This window comes from Sapajus apella, unplaced genomic scaffold (assembly GCF_009761245.1).
Source record: "Sapajus apella isolate SASKATOON/1434 unplaced genomic scaffold, GSC_monkey_1.0 scaffold49, whole genome shotgun sequence".
NCBI classification, from domain to species: Eukaryota; Metazoa; Chordata; class Mammalia; order Primates; family Cebidae; genus Sapajus; species Sapajus apella.
The window spans coordinates 12069955-12080406 of NW_022436989.1; the positions used below are offsets into that span (position 1 = coordinate 12069955).

The 10452-nt window shown below is 43.2% G+C and overlaps 1 pseudogene across 1 annotated transcript; it reads left to right on the forward strand.

The window, feature by feature from the left end:
* The first annotated feature begins 594 nt into the window (after nt 1-594).
* Nucleotides 595-1937, forward strand: LOC116526046 (annotated as a pseudogene). Its single transcript, XR_004257942.1, has one exon. The product of XR_004257942.1 is annotated as a phosphatidylethanolamine-binding protein 1 pseudogene (transcript).
* The last annotated feature ends 8515 nt before the right edge of the window (nt 1938-10452 follow it).

The window sequence follows — 10452 nt, forward strand, 5'->3', positions numbered from 1 at the left end:
ATAATTATAGTTTTTGTTCCCAAACACTAGTTCATCAGGGGAAGGAGACATTCACCTCATTGTATATAAACCAGGAGGAAAAACTGTATATTAGTGTGTAAGAGTAGAATCTGGCCCCATCATCACAGAGGAAATGCCCCCTAACACTTATACCAACATGAATAATGAACCCTATGCGTAATCAGCTATTTGGAATTGCCCTTTTATCTTTTAAGATCAAAATATCCTGTCCTCTGACTCAGAATGTCTCTAAGCTTTCCTTGCTGAATTAATGTAGCATCATTTTGAAAACGTAATGTCACCCTCTCTGCTAGCATTTGAAATTAATTTATTATAAAACAGGCTCTGCAATTTGACACAAGACTTCTGTACACACATTTTGGTCTAAAAGCTTTGCAGGAATTTTAATGGTGTGTCTTGAGCCAATATAAAAACAACATGGATTGTTAAAGAGAAGACAAACATGTGAGAGAAACTTTCTCTTTGACCTCCTAAAAGCAAGATCACATCTCAAAATACAAAATGAACAAGGGAAACAAGATTTAACAATCAGAGGAGGCACCTGACCTGCCGCAGCACTCTGAGCTACACGTTCTGCTCGGCCCCGCCATGCCGGGGGACCTCAGCAAGTGGTCCGGGCCCTTGAGCCTGCAGGAAGTGGACGAGCAGCCGCAGCACCGCTGCATCTCACCTACGGCGGGGCGGCGGTGGACGAGCTGGGCAAAGTGCTGACGCCCACCCAGGCCAAGAACAGACCCACCAGCATTTCGTGGGATGGTCTTGATTCAGGGAAGCTCTACGCCTTGGTCCTGACAGACCCGGATGCTCCCAGCAGGAAGGATCCCAGGTACAGAGACTGGCATCATTTCCTGGTGGTCAACATGAAGGGCAATGACATCAGCAGTGGCACAGTCCTCTCCGATTACGTGGGCTCGGGGCCTCCCCAGGGCACAGGCCTCCACCGCTATGTCTGGCTGGTTTACGAGCAGGACAGGCAGCTGAAGTGTGACGAGCCCATTCTCAGCAACCGATCTGGAGACCACTGTGGCAAATTCAAGGCGGCGTCCTTCCGTAAAAAGTACCAGCTAGGGGCCCCCGTGGCCGGCACGTGTTACCAGGCCGAGTGGGATGACTACGTGCCCAAACTGTACGAGCAGCTGTCTGGGAAGTAGAGGGTTAGCTTGGGGACCGGAAGAGTCTGTCCTGGAGGCCCCAAGCCATGTTCCTCAGTTCAGTGTTGCATGTGTAATAGATTTCTCCTCTCCCTTCCCCGCTTTGCACAGGCAAGACCTGAGCAGTCAGATGGCGGTTTAGGGTGACTTTTCCTGCTGCCTGGCCTTTATAATTTTAGTCACTTACCCACTCTGATTTATGTTTTGGTCAAATTTGAATTCCATTTTGGGGGATATTTCGGCACTGTGATGGGGTCATCAAATTGTTAATATGAAAATAGCAACCCAGAATGTAAAGAAGAAAAAAACTGGGGGAAAAAGACCAGGTTTGCAGTGATAGGGCAAAGCATCAAAGAATCTTTAAGGGATGTTAAAAAAAAAAAAAGGTTGGCGATCCTGGGTCCAGAATGGGACGCAGTGGGGTTTTATGGTGATGTCATTCACCTAGACAGCCAGAAGCTGGCATTGAAGCTTACCCCCAACACGTTGCATCTCAGATGCCTCAATAGGCATCAGTATCTCGCTCTGGTCCCTTTAAAGAGGAGTCCTGGAAAAAGCAGTAGGGAGAGTGGCTTTGCTGTTGTTGGAGCATGGCCATCTCGACCGGCAGCAGTGCTGGCTGACAGCCTAGCAGGAATCCCTATATCTGTGTCTGTTAAATGGATCATTCTTCGTGGGAGCAAGAAAAGCTGGTTTGAAGCTGCTGAACATTGCATTAATTCTGCTATTCGCTTATAGTTGAATAAAAATAGAAACCTGAATGAAAAAAAAAAAATCAGGGGAGAGGAGGGTACGAACAAATCTCTTCCTGTGCGCATAAACCCAAATCACCCTATTCAGTTGTGAAAAGAAATGCTAAGGACCAATCCTTTTAGAAAGCTTTCAGATGAGTCAACGTGTAAAAGTGTAGACTCTGTCCTTAAAAGGGATTTAGTATATACTCAAAGTGGGACTGGGGTGACTGAAGACAATTAAGCACTAATGAGAAAGAGACCAAATTTTAGTTAGGATTTTAAAAACTTGCTCATTAGAACAACCTATTTAATTATTATTTTTACTATTATTACTTTTTAGACGGAATCTTGCACTGTCACCCAGGCTGTAGTACAGTGGTGTGATCTCCGCTCACTACAACCTCTGCCTCCCAGGTTCAATTGATTCTCCTGCCTCAGCCTCCCAAGTAGCTGGGATTACAGGTGCCTGCCACCATGCCCAGCTAATTTTTTATATTTTTAGTAGAGACAAGATTTCACTATGTTATCCAGGCTGGTCTTGAACTCCTGACCTTGTGATCTGCCCACCTCAGCCTCCCAAAGTGCTGGGATTACGGCCACCCATTTTTTAAGAGTGTCTCTTTTAAACATGATGCACGTTATGGAATCCTACTGCCCATTCCAATATGGAAAGCTCCTTTTGTCCATGTCACAGCGCAGATTACTTCATCATGTTGAATATACTCAGTGTCCCAAGAGGGTTTTCTTCCCAGTGTCATGGCGGCTTTCTTCCTTGATTACTGTCTAGATTATTTCTGCTCCTTTGAATTGACCTCTTTGCTTTTGATACACCTCACCTTAATTCATTTTACACACAGCCACTGGTCATTCTTGTCATCAAGTCTGCTGTTGGGGTATGCAAGAGCTCTATGTGACAGCCTTTACTGTAATCAGACCCCTGGGGCACAACTCAAACAAATAGGCATTTCCCTACCTACCCACTGAAACTGAGCCACATGGAGGGGCTGTGTGGCTGCCAGTCAGATGCATTAAGGCACATGGGCAGGAGTTTCAAATGTGAGTCACATATGAGAAGCCCAAGGGCAGTCTCTGAATACAGAACAAGCTGATGGAGCCCACTGGAGAGGAAGGGAGAGCAGTGATTTCTTATTTAGTTAAGTAATCTTAACTAAGGTTACTTAAGTAATCTCGGAGGTCTCCTGAGCAACACTGGGAGACTAACTCATTGTTAATTTTTCTGTTTTACTATAATTATTTATAATTTTAGTAAATCATAAGTAATTTACTAAAGTAAATAATTACAAAAATGCAAATCTGGGTTTTGAACTCAAATTTGTCTACTGGACCTATAGAGAATAATTTGGTTCTGTTTTTTCTCTTAAAAAGATTTCTGATTTTTAAATGTTATGACATTAGATTCTGCCAAGACTGCCTGAATAATGTATACCCTTTCACTTTGTCAGTCTGAACTTCTAAAATTTTAGATTTTTGGACATCTAAAGAAATCTTGGGGTTTCTTTTTAAAGAGAAATTAGATGGTAATGCCGGCAAACCTGCCAGTTCTTCTTTTCAGGGGGAAGCCTAGTTGTGTTTGTTCTTTGTGTACCTTCCCCCCCTAGAATGGAAGCTCCTTGAAGACAAGAACCAAGCTTGTTTGGTTCTCATTTGTAACCTTGATGGTGCCAGGCATGCATAGACACAGAGGAAATGTTTGTTGAAAGAAAGAAAGAAAGAATGAATGAATGAATGCTATTCAACTCGGGCAAATTTTTGCAATAGGTAAACTTTGTTTCCATGGTGATATCATACCCCATCTCTTTCACTTCCAGTGGTCTTTATGATTTCCAGCACCCACCTCCCACTAGCTCTCCTCCCTATTCTCCTCTCTTTATATTTCTCAAACTCACTACAGACTTTAGCCATTGAAATGTTCAAGGACCAAGGAGTCAACCAGCTAATGAACAAAGTAGTCTGTGATACTGGCAGAAAGCCAGACCTTCCCTTAGTAATAAGGGCATTTGAGGAAGTCTTACAGAGACAATGGAGGCCTCTTATTTGTGATCTCATTAGTGACTCTAGTTTTGATAATGGCTGGCTGAAGGATACTTCTCAGCTGCTATGATCTACTGCATGGAGTAGTCTCTTCCAGGACTCAGGCCACATTCCATGATATTTGACACGATTGGTATTGTGGATTGCTTTTAGCGTTTCTTTTATGCCAACGAGGACAGAAAGAGGAAACAAAGAAAGTAACCGAGTTCATTAAATGAAAAAGGCAGAGGACTCTCAGGAAAAGGAATTCGAATTCTAGCACTTATCCAACCATGCAAAGAACACCCTCTGTCCCCAAATTCCCTTCTAGGAAAACCGCTCTCTGTGTCAAGCAGTACCTAGAATATTGGATCTGAGGTGTGAAGTTGAAGAACTACTGAATTAAGGTATGTCCAAGGCTTTTTGGTTTTGTTGTTTTATTTGTTTTTAAGCAATTATTAAAATTAATATTTTTTCCTTAATCATTGGGATATATTTTCAAAAGGTTAAGTTTGCATACACCTAATTTTAATCTGGATGTCTTCATATTCATGTTTAAGGAAAAGAATGAAAATAACATGTATAGATTTTACCAATATGTTTTCTCATTTAATATTCAAAACAAGCCACTGAAGTTCATCTTGTGAGTTTCATTTCACAGATTAGGAATCTGAGACCTAGAGATAAAGCATTTGCCATGCTCCAGGCCACATAGCTAATGAATGCAGATCTGAGTTTTGAACTCAAAGTTGTTTGTTGGACCTGCAGAGAATATTTTGATTCTGTTTTTCTCTCTTACAAAGATTTCTGAATTTTAAATTTTATGACACTAGATTCTGCCAAGATTGCCTGAATAACGTGTGCTGTTTCACTTTACCATTCTGAACCCCTAAGACTTCTTAACTTTGGACATCTCTAGTCCTATAACAAGAAGTTTGCTGTTATGTGTCATAGTTTTTTATTTTATTTTATTTTTGAGACATAGTCTCACTCTGTTGCCCAGCAGGCTGGAATGTAGTGACGCGATCTCAGCTCACTGCAACCTCCACCTCCTGAGGTTCAGTTGATTCTCCTGCCTCAGCCTCCTGAGTATCTAGGATTACAAACATGTACCATTATGCCCAGCTAATTTTCGTCTGTTTTTAGAGATGGCATTTTACCATGTTGGCTAGGCTGATCTCGAACTCCTGATCTTAAGTGATTTGCCCGCCTCAGCCTTCTAAAGTGCTGGGATTGCAGGTGTGAGCCACGGCGCCTGGCCTATAGTTTTTTTAAATGTTTATAATCTTTAATACAGACCCCCAAAGTCTATTGAAACTAGACTTGACTGAAAATTTACATATACAAATAATAAATGTGTGCATATAGCAATGCATGTGCTCAAATTGAAGTAATAGTCTGGGCATGGTGGCTCATGCCTATAATCCCAGCACTTTGGGAGGGCAAGGCAGGCAGATCATTTGAGGTCAGGAGTTCGAGACCAGCCTAGCCAACATGGTGAAACCCTGTCTCTACTAAAAAAAAATACAAAAATTAGCCAGGCATAGTGGCAGGTACCTGTAATCCCAGATACTCAGGAGTCTAAGGCAGGAGAATTTCTTGAACCCAGGAGGTGGAGGTTGCAGTGAGCCAAGATCATGCCATTGCACTCTAGCCCGGGTGACAGAGCAAGATTAAATCAAAAAAAAAAAAAAAAAAAAAAAGTGAAGTGATAAAATTAATGGAAATTATTCTGTATTAGGAAGAAGACAGGGTTCATCGTTTTAAAGATAAATGACTCAGTTTGAAAATGCAACATATTTTATAATTACTCAAAAATTATTTTTTCTTTGAGAACCAAGAGATACTTTTTCATAAAAATCCATATGAATTTTCCCAAAGTAAATTCTAAGTTGAAATCCCTTATTTTGAGTTTAAGCCTGTGGCACTAACCTTTATCAATCTTAGTTGCCATCCAAAATCTCTAATTAAATTTTTCTTAAAAACAAAAAACAGGCCGGGCGCGGTGGCTCAAGCCTGTAATCCCAGCACTTTGGGAGGCCGAGGCGGGTGGATCACGAGGTCAAGAGATCGAGACCATCCAGGTCAACATGGTGAAACCCCGTCTCTACTAAAAAAAAACTACAAAAAATTAGCTGGGCCTGGTGGCATGTGCCTGTAATCCCAGCTACTCAGGAGGCTGAGGCAGGAGAATTGCCTGAACCCAGGAGGCGGAGGTTGCGGTGAGCCGAGATCGCGCCATTGCACTCCAGCCTGGGTAACGAGCGAAACTCCGTCTCAAAAAAAAAAAAAAAAAAAAGAGGCAAGCTCTTTACTGCCACCTACCGTCAGAAAAAAATAGCCTGCTAAGTGTAAGGAGAAATGACTTGCGCGGAAAACTTGAGGTATGACCATATGGTCTGGTTTGCAGATAGTTCCTGTTGTCTTGACATTTATCCACATTGTCCTGCCCCCTTTTTCTCTCAAAACCCTGATTTGGATTATAAATTATATGGTTGTTACTGGCTCTTTTCATACATCATTTAAAATGCTCAAATTAGGCTTATCTCTCCCATCTAAATGCACACACAAGCACTTCTTCGCTCGGAGGCCTCTTCCCAGCTCCCATTCCTTCTCATTCTGATCCTTATGACCAAACTCTTCAAAATAGTAATGCAGACACCATTTCCACTTCATTACTTCTCATTCACTCCTCAACTCACAGTACTCTCCTTTCTGCCCTAACTATTCCTTGAAACAGCTAGTTACTTGCCCACTTTCAAATCAGCAGACACGTTTCTGCCTTTATTTTGCTTCTTATGTTGGCAACAGGCGTGCACCACCACGCTCCGCTAATTTTTTTTTTTTTTAAGAGACAGCATTTCACCATGTTGGCCAGGTTGTATGCTGTTGTCTGCACTCCCTCTGCCATCTTACTTCTTGTCTTGGGTGACACATCCTTTAGTTTGAGTTCTTGTCAATGTCCTTTATAATCTTCTCTTCCTCTGCTCACACCTAAACATTGGCATGTTGGCATCTCCATTCATCATTGCTCTACAGACTATGTCTGGGTAATCTCACCTACGTATTCTACTGCAATCAACTTGCTAAAGATTCCCAAATTCATGCATTCACTCATTCATTCACCAGGCATTTGGTAGGTGCTCCATAAATATTTATTGAACAAATGGAGCACCTACAAAATGCCAGTGACTTCTCCAGGTTCTGAGATATGTCAGGGAACAAAATGGAGGGGAGGGAAAGTTTCTGCCCTGTGTAGACAGTAAGACAATAAACCATAAACAAAATAAATAAGTAAATTGGACAGTAAGTTTAAGAGTGATAAGTGATACATGGCTGGGCTCAGTGGCTCATGCCTGTAATCCCAGCATTTTGGGAGGTCAAGGCGGGCAGATCACGAGGTCAGGAGCTTGTGACCAGCCTGACCAACATGGTGAAACCCTGTCTCTACTAAAAACACAGAAATTAGCCAGGCGTGGTGATGTGCGCCTATAATCCCAGCTACTCAGGTGGCTGAGGCAAGAGAATCATTTGAACCCAGGAGGCAGAGGTTCCAGTGAGCCAAGATTGGGCCACTGCACCCCAGCCTGGGTGACTGCCTCTCAAAAAAAAAAGAGAGAGATCAGTGATACAGAATAGAGTGATAGAGATTCGGAGAGGTGGAGGAAAGGAAGGATTTTTAATGGAAGGGACAGGGAAGTCCTCATGGAAAGGACAGGGAAGGCCTCATGGAAAAGGCAGTGTTAGTTGACTTGAAGGAGGAGAAGGAGTGAGCTATGAAAATATCTGGAAGAAGAGCAGCAGAAACAAAGTGCAAAGATTCCAAGGAAAGAATGTAGCTGTCCTATTCACAGGGTGAAAAGGAGGCCAGGATGGTTCTGGAGCAAACTGAGTGAGAAAGAGGGAAATAGGGACTGTGGTTAGAGGGGTGCAGGCCCGTAAAGAACAGCCTGCAGGCCACTGTAAAGACTTTGTTTTGCTTGCGAGAGAACTAGGGAGCCATTGCAGGGTTTGAGGTAGAGAAATGACATCATCTTATTATTATTTTTTAGAAATGATGTTTCACCATGTTGGTCAGGCTGGTCTTGAGCTCCTGACCTCATGATCCGCCTGCCTCTACCTCCCAAAGTGCTGGGATTATAGGCGTGAGCCACCACGCCCAGCAGACATCATCTTATGTTTTAACAGAATCACCGTCTTGGGTCAGGTTTACAGTGAAACATACTCTGAAACACAAGAGTTTACTGGGGCTGCTCTTGGGAACACTACTAAGGGAGTGAGGAAAGCAGAACTGGGCAGAGGGAGAACACGGACTGTGACACGGTTGCAGCAGAGGCCATGGGACGGCTCTTCAGTTATCCCAGATCTTTACACCCCTCCTTAACTAGTCATTGGATGCAGGTTGTCTCTTGGGAGGAGCTATACCCTTGGGCGAGGCAGCCACCCTCAGCCAAGACATTAAATTGAGACTCCTTTGCAGTCAACACTTTCCATCCTGAATTGCAGAGACGCACCACCGCATCTCTTAAGAGTCGGCCCCTGCACCCTCAGATAGATCAACTCCATATAGAAGATAGATCAACTCCAGGATCCCTCCGTCTTCTGGTTGGCTCTTGGCTACTGCAATTTGTCTCAAGACAAATGATATTCATCATCTCCTCCTCTACTCCGCATGGTAGATTTTCCCCACCCCCAGCCAGTCTATTCGCCACGCAATAGCAATGTGAGTGATCCTGCTAACATATAAGTCAGATCATGTCACTTCTTTTTTTTTTTTTTTTGAGATGGAGTCTCGCTGTGTCGTCCAGGCTGGAGTGCAGTGGCACAATCTTAGCTCACTGCAACCTCCGCTTCCCGGGTTCAAGAGATTCTCCTGCCTTAGTCTCCCGCGTAGCTGGGACTACAGGCGCCTGCCACCACACCTGGCTAATTTTTTTTTTTTTTAGTAGAGACGGGATTTCACTATATGGGCCGAGCTGGAGATCTTGTCACTTTTTTTGCTTAAAACCCACCATATAGGCCAGGTGTAGTGGCTCATACCTGTGATCCCAACACTTTGGGAGCTGAGACAGGCAGATCACTTGAGGTCAGGAGTTCAAGACTAGCCTGGCCAACATGGTAAAACCCTGTCTCTACTAAAATACAAAATTAGCTGGCCATGGTGGCACACGCCTGTAATTCCAGCTACTCTGTAGGATGAGACAGGAGAATCGCTTGAACCCGGGAGGCGGAGGTTGCAGTGAGCAGAGGTCGTACCACTGCACTCCAGCCCTGGTGAGAGCGAGACTCCATCTCAAAATAACAAAATAAAACAAAAACCCACCATGTAACTACTTCCCTTTCATTTCAGAGTAAAAACCAAAATCCTTATCATGATTTACATCACATTCTTGCTAGAGACCACGTCACCCCCTGTCACCCCCCTCACCACTCACTCTGTTCCTGTTACCCCAGCCTCCCTCCTTTCCTTGGGCACATTTTTGAAGTATAGCTTGCCAGTGTCTATCTTCCTACTCTTCATGGAGAAGCCCTGAGCCTGAATTATCATCAAAATACAAGTCAAGATGCTTTCAGACTGAAGGTTAATAATTCTGTCTGCTAGTGTAAAAGGCTGTCTTCTGCAAAGATGATCTGGTAGTTACATCACAGGCATTTAATTTAAAAGAATTCAGCTATTGGCTAAAAAAAGAAAGAGAAGCAATCATTAAATAGCACACTTTACGAGGGCAGTGCGTACCCACCCAAGGCAGAGTGCCAGTAGTCCTGAAAAGAACATCTGAATGATTTTAAGTTTCCCCAACTAACCACAAAAAAAAAAAAAAAAAAAAATAAGTGAAATTTGTTGTTTAGGCGACTAGGCGAGATGATTTCCTTGAGGAAGAAAGTGAACCACTGAAGCCTGAAGAGAAACTTTAATGATAAAGAAGTAGAGGGCCTGGCACACTGGCTCACGCCTGTAATTCCAGCACTTTGAGGGGCTGAGGTGAAAGGATGGCTTGAGGTCAGCAGTTCGAGACCAGCCTGGGCAGCATAGTGAGAGCTCATCACTACCAAATAAATAAATAAGAATTAGAGGAATAAGAAAAACTTCTACAGAATTACATACGTAAAAGCATACATACTATATATTTTAGGCTATTTAAGAGATTTTCAAGGGTAATTTTTACTTCACTGACGATCAAATTGAGGTCAGTTCAAGACCAGCCTGGCCAACATAGAGAAAAGAGAACCAGCAAGAAGTGACCCTCATATGGAAGGGATGAGAAGGCCCTTGGAATTGTCATTAAGGGGCTGGGATAAGGCCTAAGGCAAGAGATAGCCAGTAGGGAACTCTACTGGGGCACCATAGGAACACATTTATATCATACCTAGTTTAAAAGTTTTCTGTCTGTATCTTCTCAGGTTAAAGCCTTTTAAAAGTCTGTTAAACACGACAGCCATGTCTTAGCTGTGATTTGGGGAATAAAGGGAGGTGCTATGTCTGTGTTTGGGGGTCAAAGCAGAAGGATCTGGGG